This window comes from Manis javanica, chromosome 7 (assembly GCF_040802235.1).
Source record: "Manis javanica isolate MJ-LG chromosome 7, MJ_LKY, whole genome shotgun sequence".
Taxonomy (NCBI): domain Eukaryota; kingdom Metazoa; phylum Chordata; class Mammalia; order Pholidota; family Manidae; genus Manis; species Manis javanica.
Window position 1 is genome coordinate 124,825,672 of NC_133162.1, and position 24,384 is coordinate 124,850,055.

The 24,384-nt window shown below is 40.5% G+C and overlaps 2 protein-coding genes across 6 annotated transcripts in view; both read right to left on the reverse strand.

Annotated features, from left to right (window-relative positions):
* CYTIP (cytohesin 1 interacting protein) overlaps positions 1-24,384 on the reverse strand; it is a 62,761-nt gene that overhangs the window by 37,967 nt on the left and 410 nt on the right. The gene's annotated exons all lie outside the window — the stretch shown is intronic.
* The window catches only part of ACVR1C (activin A receptor type 1C), a 114,520-nt gene continuing 91,349 nt past the window's right edge, over positions 1,214-24,384 (reverse strand). Inside the window, exons 12-14 of one of the 4 annotated variants that reach the window (XM_073241480.1) lie at positions 14,983-15,046; positions 14,024-14,173; positions 1,214-13,868 (exon numbers count right to left, since the gene is read on the reverse strand). The gene's annotated coding sequence lies outside the window, so the exon portion shown is untranslated. Of the gene's footprint in view, positions 13,869-14,012; positions 14,174-14,982; positions 15,047-24,384 lie in introns of all 4 variants that reach the window. The other 3 variants (XM_073241483.1, XM_073241482.1, XM_073241484.1) reach the window with 3 other exon arrangements.

Consider the following 24,384-nt stretch of genomic DNA (forward strand, 5'->3'; position numbering starts at 1 on the left):
TTGGACAACTTTAAAAATACCAATAATTCTCAGAGAATTTTTAAAAGCCAGTCACGTTTTGTTGATAATTATATCTTAAGATTTTCTAGGTCCTCATACTTCTGTTTATGCTTACTGATGAGAATTATTGATGTATCCACTAGAGGTTTAGTGTTTGTTTATAGGCTGAGATTTTATTTTGCTTAATGGGATTTTTTTCACCCTTTTAGTAATTCCTCCATATCTCTTTACGATCTTCTTTTAACCAAATAAAATTCCTCCTCAGAAACGATTGCTGATGTCTGCACAAAATAATATATAGGACAGGCGGGAAACACAATCACAGGCTACTAATTCTTATGGAGGTAAAAGGCACTGGACTGCCCCACTGACATCCACTGTTTCCCAAAAGGCACTTCTCAACTGCTTAATTCAGTTCTCATTAGTCATCTGTTACCCTTCCCCCACCCCACCCCCACACAGCTGCATTTCAAAATCCAAATCTGTTATCTAAATTCGAGGTAAACAAATAACAGTGTTCCTTCCTCTTCCCTTAGCTACCACCCTGTGTCACCCTCAGGGCCCAGCTTTTACCTCACTTGCCCAGCGGGCGTGGGCAATGCCACCCCACAGAATCGGGAATGGCTTCAGGGCTATAGAAAGTAACTTCTTAGAAAGCAAGAAAGTTGCTTGGGATTGGAATTTTGTGTAATACTTGGCACAGTGAAGCACTGACATTGAGACCTGGGTAATTTCCGCCCCCCCGGCCTTTGAATAAAATCCAAACTCCTTATCCTGTTGTTTGAGGTCATGTGTGTTCTAGCAGATTCTGTGACCTCATATCAGACCACATCCTGGTGACTCTGGCCTTCCTTCTAACTCTCCAACAGAAAGCAGTTCCTCCTCAGGGCTTTTGCACTGACTCTTTCCTCTACCAAAACACTGCCGCACCCCCAGCAAACTCCATGAGTCTTGTTCTCTCTCTCTCCTCAAGTCTCAGCTCAAGTATCACCCACTGCAGAGGGCCCGACTATTCCCTCCTGAACGGATAACGGTGTTCCACAAGCCTCATCCACAAGGGCAGCTCCAGGGAGACACCCCTAAGCAGACACCCCTCCAACCTGCTCACCTTTCAGGGCTGCCTGCAGAGGCCTGCCACCTGAAGGGGGCTTGCCTAAGGCCAGAGGAAGAGAATCGGCAGAGAAGGGCCAACAGGAAGTAACTTACTGGAATATTCTTCACCTCCATTTTTGTTTTCAGAGTCTAGAAAGGGGGAAGGGGTGCGTGTGTGTGGTGTGTGTGCACACGAGTGTCAGCAGAAGGAACATCAGAAGAGCAAATAAGGTAACTTCTTAGAATATCGGAATCCTATGGTTTACTTCTATCCCTGTCTATTTACATTTTTTAAGACATGATATCCCAATTTCTTTGAGATTTAAATATTATACAGGGAAAAATAGTATAGTAGCCATTTTTATGTGCCCATAACCTAGCACAGAGCCTGACTAATAATGGACATCAATAACTATTTCTTAACTTTATTTAATTAAAATAATAATGGCAAACAGAGATGGCACATGCTAGTAGTAAGCAGAGAGAGGATCCAATAACTTTGATAAATCCACAGTATTTGTTAGAATCTTTAATAAAGAGTAGAATCAACTATATATGAAACTGAGTATCTATTCACCTCTATCTATCTATATATACATCCTTGAAGTCATAAGAAAATGCTAGCTGAACTTGCAGAATGTTAGACTCGAAGAAACCTCAGCACCATCTCATTTAACTCCCTTAATTTCAGGTGAAAAAGTCCTAGAAATGTTAAGTGTTGCCAAAGAGCTGGAGTCACTTAATGACAGTGCTATGACTAAATTACTTGGTCTTCTTCAAGTCGTCTACAAGCACTTACTAAATATTACCACAGTACCAGCTAGGCAATGTGCTAAAGTGTTTAATTTCCTAAAACCATGAGAATAGTATTATATTCATCATTCTTTTCTAGATAAGGGCACTGAGGCTAACACAGTTGTTTAATGTAAAATGTAAATCAGGATTAGAATCCACATGATCCATTTCCAATGATGAGAGTACGGACCACTTGCAATGTGGACTCCCCAGAATTGTGCTAACACTGCAGGGGTACAAAGGTGAGCCAAATCTGACCATTGCCCTCATGGAGACCAGAATCCAATCAGGGAGATACAGAGGTTGGAAAAAAAAGAAAGTCTCAGTATGATAGCAATTAAAACAATGAGTCTTATAAACACAATGGATTTACCCAAGAGGGCAAAGTATTTCCTCTACTGTAGCTCACCTGATACCCCAAAGAAGTTTACAATCCAGATGAAGTGACATGACCTGTACATAATTAACCATAACAAAACAAATACTGCCATTATTGGTTACTCTCTGTTATGGGTTGAATTGCACCTCCAAAAAAGATCCGCTTAAGTCCTAGCTCTTTGTACTTATATGACCATGTAATGAAGTTAAGATGAGGTCTTAGGATGAGCCTTAATCCAATAGCAGGGCTGGTATCCTTATAAGAACAGGAAAACACAGTGTTGAAGAAAGACACTCAGGAGGAACACAACGTGGTGACAGAGGCAGATTTTGGATTGCAGATGTTGCAGTTGTGGACCAACGGCCACCATCAGAAGCTGGGAAGAGGCCAGGAAGGACGTTACCCAGAGACTCAGAGGGAGAAGAACCCTGATAAAACCTTGATTTCAGACTTCTGGCATCTACAACTGTGAGAGACAAAAAAATCTGTTTGTTTTAAGCACTAAGTTTGTGGTAATTTGTCACAACAGCTCTGGGAAATTCAAATAATGTCCATTATTCCTCACATTTAGAGGTATTATGACAATATTAAAAGTGGAATGGGCTGTCAATCTCAAAAGCAGGTGATTATTTCCCACCTGCTTGGCCTGGATATTGACTCAAAACACAGTGAAAGCTCTTTGGAATAACAAGAATGGAAATTTTACTTATAAATATAGTTACATGTAAATAAATATAAAATGATTTTATATATGATTTTATATAAATAATGAATATATATTAATAAAAAGAATTGTATTGAATTTGGAAGCACGGATACTTTCTCTTTAGCCAAGCACTGTGAACATTCTATTTTACTAAGAAGCTGGGGGGCAGGGGACAAAGTTGTGAAATGAGTAACTTAAAACCTAAGGTAGTTGGACAGCTGGCTTATTTCCCCCAAAGCCTAGGGAGTGTCATGAAGTTTCCAGAAGCACTCATCCAGGACTGCCCCCTCCTCACCAGTGGAAAAGTACAGAGGCCACTGCCTTCCTGGGCAACGCCTGATCATGTGGACCTACGAGCATCAGCCAGAAAGTGGTTCATCGCCCTTGTCGGGCAAGGACACTATTTTCTACTTAGGAGTACTGATTTCCAGGCTGGAAGAAACCCATCAATTACTGTATGTACACTTACTGACACTTCTGCTTGTAAAGAGGAGATGGTGGATGTAAAACCAGTCACAAGAAGGGAGAACTGAGTAAGGGACTCAGCAGTGATCAAGGCACAGAGACCCTGTGTCCTTCTCTACCTCTATGACTTACCGGCTCTAAGCCTTTGGAAAAGTCAGTGCCAGTTTGGGGCACATGCCTCATATACCCAATGCAGGCAGGGAGAAATGCCACATCATCATAAGGATCAAAATAAATGACACAGGAAATGGAAAAGATCATTGAGAATATAAAGTCATAGAAATGTAATGGTTTGAAGGTTCCCTGGAGGATGCTAGAATTTGACACACAACCTACGCTTCTGTTGCCGTATTTCTAAAGACCATTATGGTCCAATTCCATTACACACACCATAACAATGGTAACACAGTGTTCTAAATCCGCAGAATATCATCACATCAGACTCCCTCACATAATTTGTAGCATCTTCCCTGGCCTGTGTGCTACACGCTTTCATAGCTGTGTGTCCTTGTATACGTGTCCTTAACATGTATACTGCTTATGAAAGGAGGAAGGCCAACTGGTTCAGCTTGAGTTCTTAGGTCCCCGGGCAAGTTGCTAAATTGAGCTATGCTTCATTCTCCTATCACCAAAGAAAACAACAATATGCAGCACTTAGTAATTGCACAATAAGTGCATCCTGCAATCATAATTATTACTCATAGTTTCCCCTCCAACTACCCTGCTCTGCTGTGCTCCCTGAATACACTTGGTTCTTTCCAACTTCTCACCTTTGTTTACAACACATTGTTCATATGGATTTACCCTACTCCACCTCTAACTATAAAATCCTACCCCTTCTCCTGGGTCCAACTTAAATGCCACATCTTTCAGAAAGTCCCTGATATCCCCAAGCAGATAGGAGCATCCCCTCCCCAGAGCATCTAAAACATGTCTAGGGGATCTTTCTTACGATGAGTCACATTTTACCATACTATAATTATCTGTACCTGTTTTTTTCTTCCTCAGTAAGTTGTGAGTTCACCTCCCCCACCCCTGCCCCAAGACATCTTTTCCCATTCATCTTTGCGTCCCTCTAGTGCTTAGGTGAGTGACTTTCTCAGGAGAGCTGCTCAGTGGGCATGTGATGAATGCATTCTTAATTGGTCCAGAGCTCTGGCAGGTGTTTGATTCTCCCAGTGATTCCTTACTTTGAGCAATGTAGGTATTTGATGAATAATACTTACTGTGTATTTAATATTTAAATATAAGTTATGGTTACAGGAATGTTTGAGTTAATTATAATGAGTATGAAATAATTTGTTAGTTTGAAAGGAAACCCAATACAGTATTAATATACATTTTGAACTTTATTTCTATGATGATAAGGTGCCATCAATTGCAACATGCAACACTGATTCACTAAATATTTTTCAAGAAAAACTTCCATATTAAATGTATGCATTCATGGGGAGAAACATTATAATTCCATAAATGAAAATGTGAAGAGAGGTGCATCAGAAGTGAACAAGTACAGTTAAAGCTCTTTCTCCCAACATAAGCCCCTTGGTGCTCCAAGATGTACACAGTTAACTCGCCCAGCCAGGTCAGTAAGCCGTCTCATTTGTCTCAGTCTCCTTTTCCTATTGATTGGACCTCATGTTTCATCATTTCTGCCTCTAGAATGTCTAAAATCTGTCTCTTCCTTTCCATGACTACCTATGTCTTCCAAGCTCAAGCCCTGAATTCAGTGCTCAACACAAAACAAATGGCAAACAATTGGTCCCCCTATAGTTAGCTTCCTCAACCTATTAGTATCTAATCATGCCATACCCCATGCCCATTGAATTAAGTTTAAACTTCTTACCCTTGTATTAAAAATCACCCACAGTCTAATTCTTACCTAGTTTTCCAGTCTTAACTTTTAACCTAAATGCACTGATTTAGAGGCTTCAAAATGTAAGTGTCTTCCTGACAATATACCAAGCATTGTCATTTCTCTGCATATTTGTTTAAACAGTCCTGTCTTCTAAAACCTCCTCCCTACAACCATTCATTGAGATTTCCTGTTAAGAGCTGAGTTCAAATGTCACCTCCTCTGTAAGGCATTTCCTGATGACAGCAGTCAAATGTCTCATTACCACTGCTGAGTGCCCATGAAATTTAGAACCTGCCCTTGTGCCTTTTAGTGCTCACACAGCCATTGACACATCATCATATATCTAGTTATTTATTTGCATGGCCGTTCTCCCATTAGTGATCCTCATAGGCTTGAACATCTTGGTTTAGTAAAAACCGGATGACTATATGTCAAATGAACAAATACGATTTCTGGAGCAGATAATTCAGTTGATTGGAATTCACGGGGAGATTTCTGAGGGACATGGAAGGAGTCTGAGCACATAAAAGTTACCAAAAGTATGAATTTTATTTCAAGTTCTTCCTCACGCTCATTCAGTGGGACACTCAGAAGTGAGGTGGGGGACCACTGGGCATGTTGATGGATGCACTAGGAGACAGAAAAGCCCTGGTTCCTACCAACATGTTTTGTTTAAACCAAGTAGGACATGCGCAAAGTGGAAATGGTGAGCTATTAAGTATTCTTCGGGTCGGGAAGGCGGAATACTAGAGTGCACGTCATCACCAAAATACCTGTGTTTAGGTTAGCAGTGCCAGAAAAAGATGGCCGCACCATTTTACAAGAGACGAAGCAGCATTTTATGTCTTCCTGCTGGTGGTACAACTTCAGCCTCTGAGCTCTGTTAACACAGAGTATTTCAGCACCGCCCTTCTCCAGAGCACTGGAGAATAAAGATGAAACTGTGTAAGAGCTGCATCTGCAGAGAGGCAGTAATTGCCGACCAGGACTGATTAAAATTCTCACTAAGACCTCAGAGCAGTACACTGATCATGGCTCAGCAATGAAAGCAAAGCTACCACCCGCTTCCCAGAGCACGTGTGGAGTGAGGAACAAAGACAGCAAAGTATCTCACTGGCTTCTAGCCACAAACTAAGAAACTGAATGAAGAAAAAGCCAGATTGTATCGATCTGTCGCTCCTATGATATGATATGCAACTCCACAATCAGGGTGTAGGGCAACCCTTCCACTCCCTGGTAAGCAGATTGTTACTGCTCCCTAGACTTTCTAAAGCTGCTGAATTTCAGCTATTATACTAACTCTTATAAGGGCAAAGTGTGTTTGTGGCACATATTTTGTCTCATTCATACACCTGGCAAAATCGTCTGTACATGATACACACCAATGCATAACCAGACAGGGAGTCTTTCCTTCCCTCCTCACTCCAGAAAACAGACCCAAGGTTTTACTCCCAGAATTAGAGGCTGCAAAGTGTTGTTTTGTTTTGTTTTGTTTTGTTTTGTTTTGTTTTGTTTTGTTTTGTTTTGTTTCCCCCAGCTTTTGGCTCCTACCTTTCTCTGGTTGGGAGAGTCAGTTTACTAGTTTTTTTTAGAGTCGATTTCTTAAAATAGATGCTTTTGAAATATTCTTTACAAAATGCAGGATAACAAGAGTAATGGTGTTCACTACGATTAACTGATTCGTTTTCAAGTCACTGCTAACTGATGACTTGATTATACTTAATGTCTCTGAATTTCTCAAAAGGGAAAAATTCTCTGAAATAGTAAATAGTTCACAAGTGCCTAGCATTGCAAATTTGTCACTCTCCACTGTATCTCTTGTTTGCTGTTTGCTATCCTTTGCTTAAAGGTTTAGCTTTGGAACACAGTCTACCCTCCAAGCAACTGCAAAACCAACCCAGCTACATTGGAGAATTTCCCAGGAAAAACAACGCATTGTATGGAATCCTGGGAGTGTTCCTGAACCCACGAGGAGGTAAAACAGCTTCAGTAACTTTCAAGGGGACCACCCTGACTTAGCGTAAACTTCCCTTTTCCTCCACTTTTGAAATGTGATTTCTCTGAGGAACAGAATCAAGTCATGGAAACTTTGGACTCCATGGGACTTTGAAGATCATCTAATCCTTGCTCAACAAACCCTCAGTCCGTCTTTGTCATTCCCCCAGTGGAGTACTAGTGAATTCTTTACTTGATTCCATTTGGGTTTTGAAGCGTTTAGGTGCAGAGCAGAATGTAAGTCTGTGTTATTTTGCTTTTAAGTACTGGTGACCTGTTAGTTTTATTTCATTTTATAATTGTCTTTCTTTTTCTTTTCTTCCCCCCACCCCCTCATTTTTTTGCAGAAACCCTAACATGGTTTGCAAAGAGATGCACAAAATCGGCAGGCAAACCAGGTTTGAAAATAAGTAAGGCAGGCTGAGAGGCAACCAGCGGATTCCCCAGAAGAAGTTGTACTTGGCATTGATTTTTCCATTTACATTCATTTTTACAGCTGGCATTTGAAAATTGCTAAGAATAAGCAAGACACAATGGGCTTTGCAAAGAGAAGGAAAAATAGGTAAGCATTGAACTCAAATGCCAACATCATAGATTGAATAACATTTTCTCAAATTCTGTAAGTGTTTCACACTACTTTTAAAATGCTGTATTTTTTCTTACTAACTCCATACATGCTGCAGATTTCTTCTCATTTTATATTCCCGGTATATGAGAAGCCATTATAAAGTTTAGCTGGGGAGACCATAAAAAAAAACTCACTCAAAAAACAATGTCATCATTTTACTGATTTGGACAATCTGTCACAAATAGATAAATTGACTTGCCCAGGGACACATGGATCCTTGGGAGTAGGTGCAGAATAAGGCAGAGGCTCTGCTCCCCAGAGAAGCCTGCTAAACTTTCAGTATTTTTTGTGGTCTTTCAACTAATGTAAAATTTCAACATGGCATCGAATAACAGGTTATGTCTCAGTAAAATATAAAATGATCAGTTCATTTGTTCACAATGGTATCTAAAGTTCCAGCTCTCTAGCCTTACTATTTTTCAGTACCTCCTAGTAAAAATAGTTCTTGGATGCTGTTTTCTGACAGAAGACCAAATTCTCATACATATTTCTGTTTTTGCTCTCTTTCTACTCCTTTTCATGTGCTCCAGAGGAGGCTGCTAAGATTTCTGAAGCCTGACACCAGAATCGTTTAGGACTCAATCCTGCTGCCTACTGCCTGTCATCCGTCCATCAACTCTAAAATGAATATGTACGAATGTATTTCACAGCCTTGGCAGCACACATTTTAAAGACTCTGACTGACTTACAACATTTTACCAAATTGCTAGAAATATACACTGGTAAAAAAAATAACCCACAATACTAAAACATAATTACAGAAGAGCAAAAAAAAAATGTTCATTCCTTAGGTACCGAGAAAAACTCATAGATAAAACAACACTAAGTGAGATACTGATTTTCTTTTTTGACTGTTGCTTGAAATTAAATAAATCGAAGACACTTTTTTTTTTTGTACTTTTCTGAGGTGAAGTAGGAAAGAAGATTGGATGTAGATTCAATCACGGTAACTGGAATTTCATTGGAAACTAAGATCAATTTACTAAAGCCAAAAAAAAAAAAAAACATTCTACTAATGTGCACACTGAGTTACCATGCCCTTTTTTTTGCAAGAAGGAAACCTTTTGTGGATCTGGAAGGGATTTCACACTCCAATACATTTTCTCTCTCCTGAGCCCTTGCTGTCTCAGGTGGAAAAATGAAGAAAATGCAAAGTTAATTTAATATACATAGTAAAGTTTAAAAAACACACACAGACATTTCCGCAGTCTTTTGGTTCAGTGTCAGTCTATGTAAGAACAGGAATTTGGGGTGGTGATTACTACAGTGTCCTAAATGTGCTGCCTAGAAAAATTAGGCCACTTTTCCTCTGGGAGAATAAAATGCAAAGGAAGGAAAAGAAAGACGAGCATAAAGGGTAAGAGGAAGGGATCAAGGGAGAAAGAGGGAGAAGGAAAATAAGTAGAAGAGGAAAATGTTGAAAACTCTTCTTGAGTTCTGTTAAGACTCTCAGAGTGAGAACGATGACCTAATCTGACATCAAATGCCTTTTCTTTAAATTAAAAAATATATATATTGAGGTACATATCATAAAAAGCACAAGTCTTAATGTACAGTTTGATTTTGACATGTGTATTTCACCCATCCTCTCACCCCCTCCCCTATGGCAACCACCAGTCCCAGATTCTTTTTAATTTTATACTTCCTGTCTTCCTGTCCACTTGTTCCTTCAAATCACCTTTCTAGCCACACTGAATTTCACCTGGAATCACAAAAATAAAAAATATGATCACAGTAAAAAACATTCATGGGACAATCCCCTTCCTCTGCTTCATTTTACAGACAAGGAATTACCTTAGGTACAAACAGGGTATTTGATTTCCCCAACAACACACAGAAAATTATTCTAAATAGATTAGAAGAAATCAGTTGATTCCAAAACAAAATTACTCTGGGTGTGCTGATCTAAATGATGGTCCTTTAGATCAATTTACCAGTGATTTATAAGGGAATATTTAGAAAAGATATATTGTTTGTCCTCAAGTGTTCAATCCCATGCATATAGAAACATTCCACTTGGAAGACTAAGAATGTCATTTTATTAGAAGTTGTCACAGGAGTATCTTTCCCTGTCCTTGAGTTTCCAAACTAGAAGAGCTCAACTACTTGGTGAAAACCAACCTTCCCTCACTTTTATTTCATATAGAAGAAACTCAGATATGGAAAATACTTTTAGAGTAGAGGAAGCTCCAGGTTTAGGCCTTCAAAGGTTGTGCATATCTGCAAAAAAGATTCAGAGAGGAAATCAGGAAGAAGCTAAGGCTTGAATAGCAGGGTTTGAATAGAGCACAGGAGCCGGCTGGCTATTAGTCTGTTGATTATCAAAAGAAGAACATGACTGACATCCTCATACGTCCACACAAGAGCAATGTGGTTACTACCCTGCAAGTGACTACTTGAGATGGCACTTTCCAGAAGGGGGAAGACCATTCAGCATTAGCATGTGTTGTCGATTTATGGAGTGTCTTTTTCTGAAGTTTTACAAAGTTAGGCAAGGTATCTGGGGAAGAGGGTTGGATGAAATCCCGTCTACATAGAGGAAATGAGCATGTGACAGTTTCGGAGAATTAAGTACCCAGGAAGCCCTAACAAATAAAGCACAGGACCAAGATTGTGGGAAAAAGAAACTATATCCCATTCTCTTTCAAAAAGAAAAAATGAGGTGAAAAGGAAATTGCCTTTGTCTCTTACCATTTGCAGAGCAAAAAGAGAACACATTGTTTGCATCTACAAGGACTCCAAGATACTATCAAAAATTATCAGTTTGTGGGTCACAGTTCTTGCCAGAGTAACCTAATTGTCTTTGACTCACTTTTAATCTACGTGGATGTGGTGAGAATGGCTGATAGTGCTTAACAGCATTCAGTGTTGGTGTTAAATATAGAAAATTCACAAAAAAGATTCATATCTACAGAGGGTGGAAAACATGGTTACATATGATGAAAGAGTCAGAGAGAGAGGAAGGTGGGAAATGTCTCCCTTCCTGCCACATATTTCATTTGTGAACAAAGCTCGCACTGGCTTCAAAGGGATATCTATGCCCCAAAGCAATAGTTATGTGTGTGGTGAGGACTGAAAAGCAGGTCCATTATGAATAACATTACCCCAAAAGAAGGTAGTGATGGAAAAATGACACACTATTCAAAACTGAAAACAGGATAACTAAATATTGTTACAAGGGGCAAAGACAATCAATTCTGAACATATAACCTTTAATGTAGAGAAGAAAGACTGGGAACAAAAAAAAAATCACAAGAAAGAGCTTTTTTTTTAAATATAACCATTTTATGACTTTAATGTGCAATTTTCTGTGACCCTAATTCTTAGACTAGCTTACATATCAGTTGGATCTTGTTAATATAGTTGAAGATGAAAAGACACATTGGTGGTCTCACTTCTCATAAATGTACCATAAGATCATTCACCTCTAAAAAGAGATGAAGGAAATAAAGGCATTTACACCAAAATATTTAAAGACTTCCCACATCAACATATTACGTAAACAACCATTGGCATTGCTATATATTGGTGTTTGTGTCAACCAGAGTTGTTAGAGCAGATAAGCTCTAACACAAAAAAGCAATCACTGTATATCCAGTTTTTGAGGAAACAGTGCTGTTGGTACTTCAACAAGTATATCCCTTAAACATCCTTTGTTAAATCAGATCTAAAATTTTTGAGTTGGAAAATTTTATCAGATTATACACCAAATCAACTATGCATTTTTGTCATACTTGCTTTACTTGTATACACTTTATAAACAGACAAACTTACTGATGTTATTGAGTTGATGATTTGGGTTAAATTTAATTTTTTCTCCAGAATCTAAGAATATTCAATTAAGAACAACAACTTTTAATAAACAAATGCGGACTATGTACCTGGCTCTAAGCTCAGGGAAAATAATTGTGAAGTTGTTAAAACCTTGTCTTGGTCCAGCAGGAGTCTACAGTCTAGAAAGAGATCCATAGAGGATAAAGCAGAAACAGTACAAAGTAGTTCAAGAATACAGAACAGACAGGTCAATTTCTTCTTGGAATGGAGGCTTGAGTTGCCTTTGAAAGACAAAGTCAAGTTGAGAGAATCAGTATAATTTCAACAGATATGGCGGCCAGGGAAGAACCAACATTTCACATGATTTCACATGTGACTCAAGACAAGAAAACACAGAGAGAACTAATCAGAGATTACTAATGAGGCTGGTGTTTCAGGAGTATGCACTGCTTAGTGAGAGGTAACTACCAGGCACTTGGGGCTGGATAGGTGAGGTCCCTTATCTATCGTGCTAAATAACCTGGACTTGAATCAACAATCAAATGGGAATCACTAATTTTTTGAGCAGATGGATAAGTTAACTAAATGGGAATGTGGGGACAATTGATTTGGTAGTGGATCTTACAAGATAAATGGAAGAGAGAGAGATAAAGATCAGTTTGACTAAGCACATAATCTTAGAAATAGGCAATAAAAACTTGAATTAGGGCAGTGTCAGTGGGGAAAATGGAGGTGAGTAGAAGTCAAAGGCACTGGAGAGGGATAAAGAATAAGACTTTGTGACTCTCAGATGTAAGGAGCAATGGGTGAGGGAACTAATGACTCTGAACCACCCTGGGGAGCAGGAAGGATGGCGATGTCATGGGTAGTGATGGCAAGGAGCCTTTGATTCTGCTCCATTGCACGATCTAATTTCTTTGCCCCCATTGCAGTCAAGCCCCAGCAAACAGTGCTCCATCTCTGAGGTCCAAAAATCAAATCACATTGGGAAATCTAAGTCCCTCATTATCCCACAAATAATAATCCTCAGAAGATGTTTGCACTGGCATGTTAACAAGTGTCAAGATTCTCTAACTTTCCAAAAACACTTGCTCTGAAAACCATGCTAAATGTACACCTTGAACTAGACTAGATAATTTTGTGTCTGACTATCCCTCAAATTAAGGTTCAATTAGAGAATCTGACCTGAGCATCAAAAGGCTATTATGAAATTCATGTTTCAGTCGCTTCCTCTTCTTGTATCAGGCAACCCCCAGTGGTTACCATGATGTCATACTCTACCAGGGCATCTCGCCAGTAGGGGAAGGAAGTGGACAGTGACAGGTAGGCAGCAGAAGGTTGGTTAATGACCTATGCAAAAGTAATAGTTCAGGACAAGCAATCAAAACAGAGAGATACTCATATAGAGAACAAACTGATGGTTGCCATAGGGGAGTTGTGGGGGGAGGGTCAAGTAAGTGAAATCACAATTAAGTCATGATGACGAAGAGTATACAGCACAGGGAATGTAGTTAGTAATATTGTAATGACTTTGTTTGGTGACAAATGGCAACCTCACTTAGTATGGTGAGCATTTCATCATGTAGATAATTCTTGAATCTGTACACCTAAAACTAATAATGTTGTATAATCAACTATACTTCAATAAAATGTAACAGTTTAGAGTAGTTTAAATGTTAAAAATAGTAAACCAAATTAAAAGGAAAATGGAGTTAAGCAATAGTATAGATCCCCACTTGGGTGGAGAAGTCAGTGTAGGCAACATGACAGAAAGTTCCTCCAGGTAGCCAGAAATATTTAGCCAAATATATTGACCATGTCTCTCTCATAGTTTCCAAAATACACTTAAATATGAACACGATAAGCTCTTTTTAAATTTTAAATCTGGTTCTAAATTCTTGTAAAGACATTTACAATGTGTTTCTAACTATACTTAATGAGTGTTCTAACTATACTGAGGCCAAATAGGGAAGAAAAGCAGAGTGCTGGGAGCTTGGATGAGCCAGTCAAAACCTCTATGAGGAAAGAGCACAGGCAGATGTGCATGGTGGGGGGAATGGATCAATCCCAGGGTCCAAGTCGGTCTGATTCCTGGTTACCAGTTCAAGTGCTGTGGCATCAAGAGAAAGCAGATGTGCCAATGTCCAGTGAGCAGAGGAGGCTCCGTGAGAGCTGCCTAAGAAAACCAAGTGTGAGAGCATGGAGGGCAGGACAGAGGGAAAGAAAGAGAACAAAAAAGACAATTAGGACATAACAGGAGTGGGTTCTGAAATAAATTCTGTGAACAGGGCCTTCCACCCTGCCTTCCCATCTCTCTTACACATGGCTTACTTCTCTTGGCTCGGCCAGGAGATGTGTCATTCAATACCAGACCTCAGTGGGCATTGCAGACCTAACGCTCAGTACCGAGGGCCGCATAAATACTCTCCATTGTTCAGGGCCGGCTCTGATAGGCATCTGTAATATTTATTCCCACAAAACCTAAGAGCAAACAAAATGTACCCTTCATACTCAGCCCTCATCTTTTCAATCCTGAGTTTCACCTTCATACCGATTTAACCACTGCCAAACAAGCAAGGTTTTTGAGCAATTCAGGTGAGTTTCACTTGAAAGGGGAAGGGCCTTCTGCGTGGACTGTAGTCCCTGGAGGATGCACAAATTCAGCGCACCTGCTCATACGAAACTGAGCACACAGCACCAGCTCATTTCCCCTTCACAATCAAAGCGGTACTTCTCAGAAACCTATGGATGGGGAAGGCAGCTCAAAAGCAGCTGCTAATTACCCCCAAGGGGATCCTTTTATAAGCACCTTTTCTAGCAATCGCTAACAATTGTCGCTGGTGAGACTTTACACCCTGTAGCCTACTTTGAGATATTGGGGAGCATCTTCGTGAGCCTAAGCCACTGTGTCCTCTCCCTCATTAGCCCAGCTCAGTGCAGACAGCTGCCTCCTCCTAACCCTGATTCCACACTCCAATTTCCTGGGTATTAATTGAGAATCTACTGTATATGCAGCTATCAGATTCAAGTCTAGACAGCAGAGGGATGAGCTTAAAATGAAAAGATACTTGTGACAAATTGTTTTTTTCCAAAAATGGCCTCATCAAGACAGCCCATCCCACAAATTTTCCTCATTCAGTAGTTTTTGAGAGGTGGGTTATACATACATTCTCCCCCCTTGAGTCTGGATAAGCCTGTGGTAAGCCTAAGTCTGAGACATCCGGGGGCATGTTGTGAAAGAAAGAAAATGCAGCTTTTGTCCAGTTGCCATCCTCTAGCCTCTGAGATACCTTAGCTGATGCTGAGTGGAACAAAGATGGGAGGTTCCCACGGAGCCTTGCCCAAATTGCAGATCTGTGAGCAGAATAAATGTTGCCATTAGTCTAAGCCACAAAGTCTTGGGGATCATTTGTTACTTAATAGTAGATTTCCAGAACAGCATCCCCCAGGGTGTTTGCAGTCAATTCAGAGAAATAGGCACGTTCACAAATGACTGTGTATGTCAAGGTGTAACACAAGTGCCTTAAGAGACCCACAAACTCAAATGAAATGTATGCATATGTCTTCATATCCTGGTTTGTACATAGATAATTTCTAAACACATTAAAAAATTGTAACAGTTACCACTGTGCAGTAGTCCTTGGATATAAGGGAAGGAAGGCTTCTTTTTGATTTTTTCTATGCTTTAATTCTTACTTTATACATGTACTTACTTGTGTAACTTCAAAAACTGTTTAAAGTTCTATAATAATGGAAAAATCAATGGAGAGGGAAAGAGCTAAACAGGGGCTGCAGGTACCCCATGAAGACAGGTTGCAGCTAAGCTACTGGGAATAGTCGCCTTTCCTTTCTCTCTCCCTTAGTTTTCCCGTCTGTATGAACTGGTACCAACCTCACAGGGTTTCTGTGAAAATTAAAGTGCTGTCAAAGCATCTGCCAAAATGCTAAGCACTCAATAAATATTAGTAAAGGTAGCCAAGAAATCCTGAGCTGCTTAGCGCTGGCACGGCATGTGGACACAGGGCCCCAAGTGGCAGAATCAGGCTGCTGCTTTAAAAAGAAAGATATTCTCTCTCCTCCTTACGCAATAATAAGGGACCAGCATTCTTAGGTACAATTATAAGAGGGTGTACACAATGGCTTTGATAACAATGTGAGAACTTCTGCAAATGCCACATTGACTTATATTTTGCAAAATGTTGAAAGACCACTAAATGTAAACCTTCCATCCCACTTCCCCATTCTGCTTCCCCTTTCATGGTTTTCCTTGGGTGCGACAGGCTGTCTGCGTATTACAGATGACTGCATTCCACAGGAGGCCAAGATGACTGTTCATTCCACTTTTGCATCTAGGATTTAACTTCTCCCTGTATTTTGAAACTGGGCTTTGTCTTAATTGTGTTAAAGGGCCACGGACCTTTCCATTTGTTCTCGTACTTAGTTTTCCCATTCAAGTTCTCCAGGATGGGTAGGTCACCCAAAAGAGGGACTGGGGTAGGTTTACCTCTTCTTCCCCAAAGTACCCCATGTTCTACAGAGCTTGTGAACACATGACCTAGTTCTGTTGGTATGAAGGGTTGGAGTTGTCTAAAGGGAAGGGGACGGTGAAGTTGCCCATGAGATTACATGATGTGAGAGCGAACCATAGTATTTCCACGAGCAACAGGAGTACCCTCTTAAGTTTTGCAGACTTCGGGGTAATGGCACATCATTCTCCTTGCAAGATCAAATGAGTAATGAGCAGTTCATTTCTGACTCAGGGACTTCTGTTGTTTCCTGTTTGGTTTAACGTATGCAGGTATCTTAGAAACAGATGCAATATTATTTCAGTTCTTTGGAGGTGGCTGGACGTGATGTTTTTTCTTGTAAACCAGGTGTTTCACCTTATCCAAATTTCTGGCATTTCAGGAAAAACTTCATATCTCCATTTTCCTTTCTTTAACTTAGAGATGGTATCAGCCTATCAAATGTAAGAGAATGCTCTATACTGACAATTAATTAAACAAACGAACATAGTAAAAGCTTTCCAAAGAACCGAGAAATCATGCTAACTGTGTTCATGAGTCAATTGGTTGAGTTTCACTGAAATGTAGCCACTTTAAATCCCTTTTGGTATAAATTGGAGATTAAATAGACAAAGAGATAAACTAAATAATGAACACAATCTTGCTGATTCCATCAATGTGTAGTGAATATGCATATATGTGTATATGATTTGTAATTAATATGAAGAGTGGACTGGATGAATTGCATACTCTAAATTTTCATTGATACGTTGGGTGACATTGTATAGGGGCATGAAGCACCCCTAATTAGCTCTGCATGAAGTTCTTCAAGGGAAAAATTCATCTACAAAGATTTTGTGACAACATTGACCTGGGACTTCAGAAAGCTCATTCAAGCCACCAGAGAAGTAAACCGCACACAGGGGTTAGGTAATACAACTGTCAGCCTCAGCCCTCTTCCAGATCATATTCCTCTCCTTTCATTGTCTTTAACTGTGGGAACATTCTGGAAAAGGAAGTGAAAGGCCATGTTCATAGAACAGAGCCAATGATTCTCTTTGATATCTCCTAAGTCCCCTTGTATTACAAGCCTTTAGCACAAAGGTTGCTTCAATAAGATTACTCAGTATAAGACCAACAGGGTCTAAGAATCTAATGTATAACGTGACTATCTCTGATAACACCATATTGCAGAATTGAAATTCAATATTATTTAATATATACATAAGTATACAGTATCTACATACATCAAATCATCACACTGTATACTTTAAATACCTTACAATCAATTATACCTCAATAAACCTGGCAGGGAAAAAAAAGAAGTCTACTGAGGTTGATATTACTTCAAAACAACAAGAAATAGAGCCCCACTAACCCACAGCCTGTAGCTAAGTACACCGTGTATTCTTAGCCTCCCAGGCCATACCTCCTTCTCCACCACAGAAAGGGCCTCTTCAGTGATCTGATTACAACTAATTTGACACCTTTTCTAATTTTATCCCCTCTAGGAAAGGAATTCCTACACTTTCTTATCCATCTGCCAAAATGTACGCACACACATGTGCATGCACACACACACACACACAAACACAGCCCCTTGCCTTGTGTAGAGAGTAAACATTTAAATTTCTTAAGTGTTCTTTCTTATTTTCTGTATTCTTACAAAAATTTTTAAAAATTTAATTTAAAAATATTTTTAAAAGAGTAAAACTTTTAGAGCATGCCAAAGCAGCAGTATATTTGCAGGGTTACATAGGAATTGCTGATGTTAATGATGTGGATCTGATAATCCACACGTCTCTCTACCTGTGCCCAAGAAGGGTGATTTCAACTACAGTACTTCAGATAATTTTTGTTGTCCAGGAATTAACAGTTCTGAGCCCAAAACCAGCACTCAGCAGATAATACAAAGAAACAACAACAAAAAAACATACAGAAAATGAACGCCTAGGACATTTCTACCCCAGGATGGACTGTTCAGGCCTTCTCGTGGCATGCTGACCCTAGCGTCTGACAGCGTTTCTCCTCTGATGGGGCCCACTTGCCCTCAAGAAGACCCCTGGTCTGCCTTGTGTTATGGATTGTCATGCATCAGGCCCACACACCTTTAGGCCTCTCTCTGTCAGGTTCTGCATTGCTTCTCCAGGAAGCTTTTCCTGACCATGGTTTCCAAAGGCCACTCCAAGTGTCCCCATGTTCTGTTCTATGTATATGTTCTGTTACAGTTTGGGGGCATTTTCTTACCACACCATACTGTAATTGGATCTCTCTTCTCTGTACTTTCCAGTAGACTATAATCTCCCCCAGGGCAGAGTGTCTTTCCTCCTTTTTCCCTTGTATCTCCAGCAAATAGCGGAGTGCCGGGCAATGGCTGGTGTTCTCCCTCTATCTGTTAAATGAATGATTGCATGCTAGCTGTAGAGCAGGGTGGCAGGGCTTCCATCAGAGGTACTGCTAACAGGGATTCCAAGAGGGGACAGAAGGACTTAGGTGACATGAGTAAAATCCACACTTCTAAAGAGACTCAAGTGACTCCCGAGGCATTGGAACCTACCTACATACATTGCAATTTTAAATTAGCATTTTACCATTCTGACTTTTATACTTAGAAAGCAACAGCCAAAATCATAGCTGTACCATGAGAGGGTGTGCACCCACTGAAAGATGGACTGGCCCAAGTGACAAGATGTTCCTGAAAACAAGTGTAACACCATTTGCATTTGAAAATCTGCCACTTGGGGTACAGAATTTGGTGGGAGCCAAACCTTTCTTCAGGAAGGAAGCAGAGATGGGAGCTGAAAGAAGGTAAGAGTGGAGGAGTGTGCATTCATGTGCATCATCTCCTTGGTTCGCAAGGCAAAGTTGCAAAACAACTGGGCTGGTGGAGAACCCCATGGAATCTTACTGAGACAGAGGGGAATAAAAATGCTCCTCATTTCAGTTCAGTGATGACTCAATGGAATATGCAGCTTTAAATGAACCTTGTTTCTCTTCAACTTCATTGGACAAAAAAAAATTATGTTCGTGTTTTAACCAAAATACATCGAATGCCGCCTAAAAAAGGAATGGGAAAAAAAAAAACATTCTTTCCTATCATGCTTATCCAAATGGTCGCTCACTGTTGGAATATGGGGTTAGGTGGTGGGAGGCAGGCTGGTGCAAAGGAGGCAGGAAGAGATCCCAGAGTAACTTGAGGAGACAGACACAGGAAGTATAAACTCCAGTGCGTGCACCACGGATCCTGTATGCCAAGAACCAGCCTGGAAGGGGCGGACTTGGAAGGGTTGATCAGAACAGAGAGATCCAGGTGAGACCAAAAAATGCAGGGAAGTAAATTCTCCTGGCTTTGGAACAGAGCCTATAGGTAAGTGATAAATACATCCAACTTTCCAGGGGAGAAACAAGTTTAAAGAAAATAAGTAGACTTCCAAACTCCTCTAAGACATTATAAGAAGCAATTGTAACATCATACAGATTAGTTTCACTGCCCTAAAAATCCTCTATGCTCCACCTATTCATCCCTCCCTCCTCCCAATCGGTGGCAACCATGGGTCTTTTTACTGTCTGCATAGCTTTCCTAAGGTAATAGAATTGGATCATGCAATACGTAGCCCTTCCAGATTGGCTTCTTCCTCTTAGTAACATACATTTAAGTTTCCTCCACATCTTTTCATGGTGTGATAGCTCATTTATTTTTAGTAATGAATAATATTCCATTCCTGGACATACCACAGTTTATTTATTTATTCACCCATTTGAGGATATTTTGATTGCATCCAAGCTGTGGTAATTGTGAATAAAGCTATTATGAATATCTGTGTGCAGTTTTTATGTGGACAAGAGCTTTTAACTCACTTGGGTAAATACCAGGAAGTGAACCGCTATATTGTATGGTAAGAGTATGTTTACTTTTGTAAGAAACCTCCTACCTGTTTTCCAGGGTGGCTGTACTATTTTGCATTCCCACCAGCAATAAATGAGAGTTCCTGTTGCTCCACAGCCTGGCCAGCACTTGGTATTGTCAATGTGTTGGATATCGGTCACTCCAATAGGTGTGCAGTGCTATTTTGTCGTCGTTTGAATTTGTAATTCTCTAATGACATAGGATTATCGGTCATCATACAAATGCTTATTTCCCAACTGTGTATCTTCTTTGATGAGGTGTCTGTTCAGATCTCTTGCACATTTATTAATGAGTTGTTTGTTTTCTTCTCTTATTGTTGAGTTTTTAAGTGCACTTTGCATATTTTGGTTAACAGTCTTTTAGCAGATATATCTTTTGCAAGTAACTTCTCCCAGTCTGTGGCTCACCTTTTCATTTTCTTGGCAGTGCCTTCCTCAGATATGTTTTACATTTTATATCAATTAACTTTTGCCTCTAAAAGTTAATTTGTGCCTTTCACAAATGTAGCAGGCTATTAGGCGCAAGTTTCCCTGTTAACCCAGAATTGGCCCTTAGGGCCCCAATATTGGGACAAAAAACCAGAGAACTAACTGCAGCCACCGCCTCCTTCAGGCTTACTTAAGAAAGGTAAATGGCTCTGTTGCCCTCGACAGTCAGCCCAAACTGTGCCCTCCTCTCCCCAGCCATGTCTACGCGGAAGATGGGAGTGGAGAGGAGAAGCGGGACGTCATCTAAACAGTGAGGCAGCCTTGAGGCGGGTGGGAAGGAGGGACGCCGCCCGTGTGTCCTCGTCCCCTCACCACCGAGAGCTTCCTGGCGGCTGGGAGCACACCTGCTGGAAGGGGACACCAACACTTCCTTTCCAGCTTCAGCATCTGCATGCGCAGTGGCTTTGCCAGTCACTCCCCAGACGGATTTCAACTGAGGGTAAAAAGAGACAGGGCAAGGGGAAGGCTCGGCCCCGGGGCAGCTCACAGGCTTGTGTCCCTGGGCCAGATGAACTCAGGAAAAATAGCATGGATGTGTTATCTTGCCATATTCCAAGAGTGAGGGCTGGTTGCTGAACAAGCAGACCCCAGTTGCAGGTCTGGTGGGTGTCCACATGGACAAGGTCTTCCTGGAGCAAGAGCTTCCAAATCAATGACTATGCAGGGTGGAGGCCCCCATGAACCTTCTGAAAACTCTCATGTGGATGCATACCTACGGGGGAGAGGACCTCAGCCACCAGTTCACAGTAACCAGAGAAACAATCAAAATCTTACTTAGAGGAAGGACGAAAACTGCACTAATAAATGTGGGAAACCGGTCCTTTTCTTCTTCCTTCCTCCCCAAACTGTAGGAGCTGAGAAGAAGGAGAGAGAGAGATGGCATCTCCGAGACATACCATACCCCTATCCTTCCATCCTAAAACTTTATATCTAACTTACGATGTCGAAGGGATAGTTTGAAATTGGATTGAGATTGAGTTTTGATAACACTGAATCAGTTGTGTTTTATTTTTGTTTTTGTTTTTTTTATAGAAAACACTGACCAAAAAGATCATGGTATCTGCCCAAGGAAAAGGGAAAGTTGAATAAGCTTAAGTTATTATAAAAGAAAAATGGTTACTTTCATATTTATGCCCCAGGTAAGTTCAGACAAGCCAGTAAACTCAATGCTCAAAGTAAACAAAATAATGCAATATTGCCATTAGGAAAAGTGCTCCATTACAGTGCTCACCAGTGAAAAGTAAGGGAGAAAGACACTATATCTACACTCTGCATTGTATTTGTTTTTTTTAATAATAGGAGACCTTGAATCAAAGAGCAAACTATACAAGATTGTTATGAATGCACTCGGTAGTGCAGACTTATGGTACATTGAAGGAGTAAAACTTGGGTTTTAGAATTAGAAAGACCTAGATTCAAATTCTGACATTGCTATTTGCCACCTCTGTGTCCTCTCAGAATCCTCATGGAAAATGGCCTCATGAATAATGCCTCCTGAGAGTGTTTAGTATAAAGATTAAAGTTGAAATGTGACAAGCATAATACCTAGCAGATGATAGATGGCCAAAAAATAGTGGAGATGTTAGCATTTTTTTTCTTCATCATTTATTTATTATTGCCATCTGTTATCATGGTTATTTACTGAGAAGATATTTGTAACATCCAGAGAAATAACAGCACTGGTAACAAAACATATTGAAGTTGAAATTTATGTGGAAAAAACAATGAAAAGTTCATAGTTCTGGGTAAACAGAATTTCTCAAAATAACTAACATTTGGCAGTAACTTAGGTTCCCTAGTTTAGGGACTACTTTCCTGGTGAGAAAAACATATGGCTGTTGGGTTTCAGCCCCCCATCTGTGCCTTGTGACAGTGCATCTGGACTAGAGGGGCCTTTTGGCAGCAAAATAAGGCCCAGAGAGGCTAAATGATTCATCTAGGGACTATCTGGTCCCACCTAATGCCCACCTGTCTTTTACATCCCGCATCTATTAACATACTAGCTGTTTCAGACGTAGCATACTTTTAAGTGCCACTAAATTTCATTTTTGTCTTCTAAGAAGGGCACCTAAGTCCTGTTTCCTCCAATTGCCATTCTTCATCTTGGGAGAGTCCCAGGCAACAGCCATATGCGAGCCAGCCTGCCGATTCAGCACAACCTGACATTGCACTGAATTACCAGAAGAGGATTTCATTTCATTACAGTCTGTTTGATTTGTGGTCCCTGCTCTCTTGCTTGACCATTTTCGTCTTCATTCATTTCACTCTCTGTGTGTAGACTGGATGGCAGGCATGGACAAATCCCTGGATTTGATGCATATCACTTCATTCCTTTTCAGAAGTTCTTATAATCATTTCCCTGAGGAAAATCAATTAAACTTTTGACTTAAACACACTATTTAAGGATCAATTATGATTCCAATTCACCGTGCCATCTGGGTTGCTCGTTACCACTCTTGGAAACATTTGTAATGGTGAGAAAGTGTGTCTCCCATCCTCATGTTTATTCATCTTCCAGTCTAAGCTCTATCTTCAGACACTGCCCCTGGACCCAAGAAATAGCCACCTGGTTGGTCCAGCCTTGGCTATGTTACCCCAGACCATTTTCCTGGCCACAGAGAGCTTCTCACTGACATTTCCTTTCTCTCCTCAGCAGAAAAGGTAACATTTCCTAATTGCTTTAGTATGTGCCAATCACTCTGCCTAGGGCACTGCGTGTATTATTTCTTTAAACCCCATGGGGTAGACAATATGGTTCACCTCTTTTCAACCAGAATCTCAGAGAAGAAAAGCACTATGCATAAAGCCACTGGGGATTCAAACCCAGGTCTGCCCCTTCACCTAAGCTGCCCGTGTGTCTCTCAGAGCCAAGCTCCTGTTGGGTTCTGAACCAACAGTCCTCCCATGAGATAAACAAGCTACAGAAACCCCACACATTGTTCTCAAAAGCCAGATCCTCTCTCCATCTTAAGACTCAGAAACCAGTCCTTAACACTTTTCATACTTAACAGTTTGAGATCCACCGCCCTGTGTCTTTCCTCTTTGACACCATTCACGTCCAGTAACAAAACTTCCCTGCAGAGGATGCCCTGACCTCTGGTGGTCTAACCTGGAAGTGTGACTGCCACGACGGGGATTTGAGAGAGCTTGGTGCTCACAGCTCCCCTTTGGGCTGCAACCTATCTGATTTTCAGTGGCCTCTGTCTGAGTTCTGATTACCTTATGCAGGCCTATTTTACAGAAAGCACATAAAAGTACCTAGTTTGCTGACCTTTTTTGTAGCAGTTACAAAAAGATTCTTTTTACAATCAATTAGTGTTTATCAATGGTCTGTTCTTTGCAGATGATACAGAGAGGTGGACAGGGTTCCCTTAGAAAGGCTAGTGTGGATATAGATAATAAATTCTCTCTCATATAATAATAATAAATGCTCTCTTCTCTCTCTCTCTCTCTCTCTCTCTCTCTCTCTCTCTCTCTCTCACACACACACACACACACACACACATTTCCATGAGCTGCCTTACCCTGTCTCCACACCAGAATATCAGATTTGAGCTCTAGTCCTTAACCAATTTAAACTTGTCTTCTCACCAGTTCCTTATTTTCTTTTCTCTTAATAAGAACTTGCCAGACCAATCTCTTCTCTTTTCCCTTCTGCTTGCAATTAACATCCCATTCCTGTGTTTATTGGACCTTTCCAATGACCAAAAATTGTCTGATGTCATAAAATCAACATTTGCCTAGACAAATGACACCCCCACCATCAAATCCACCGACTGTATGATATCAGAA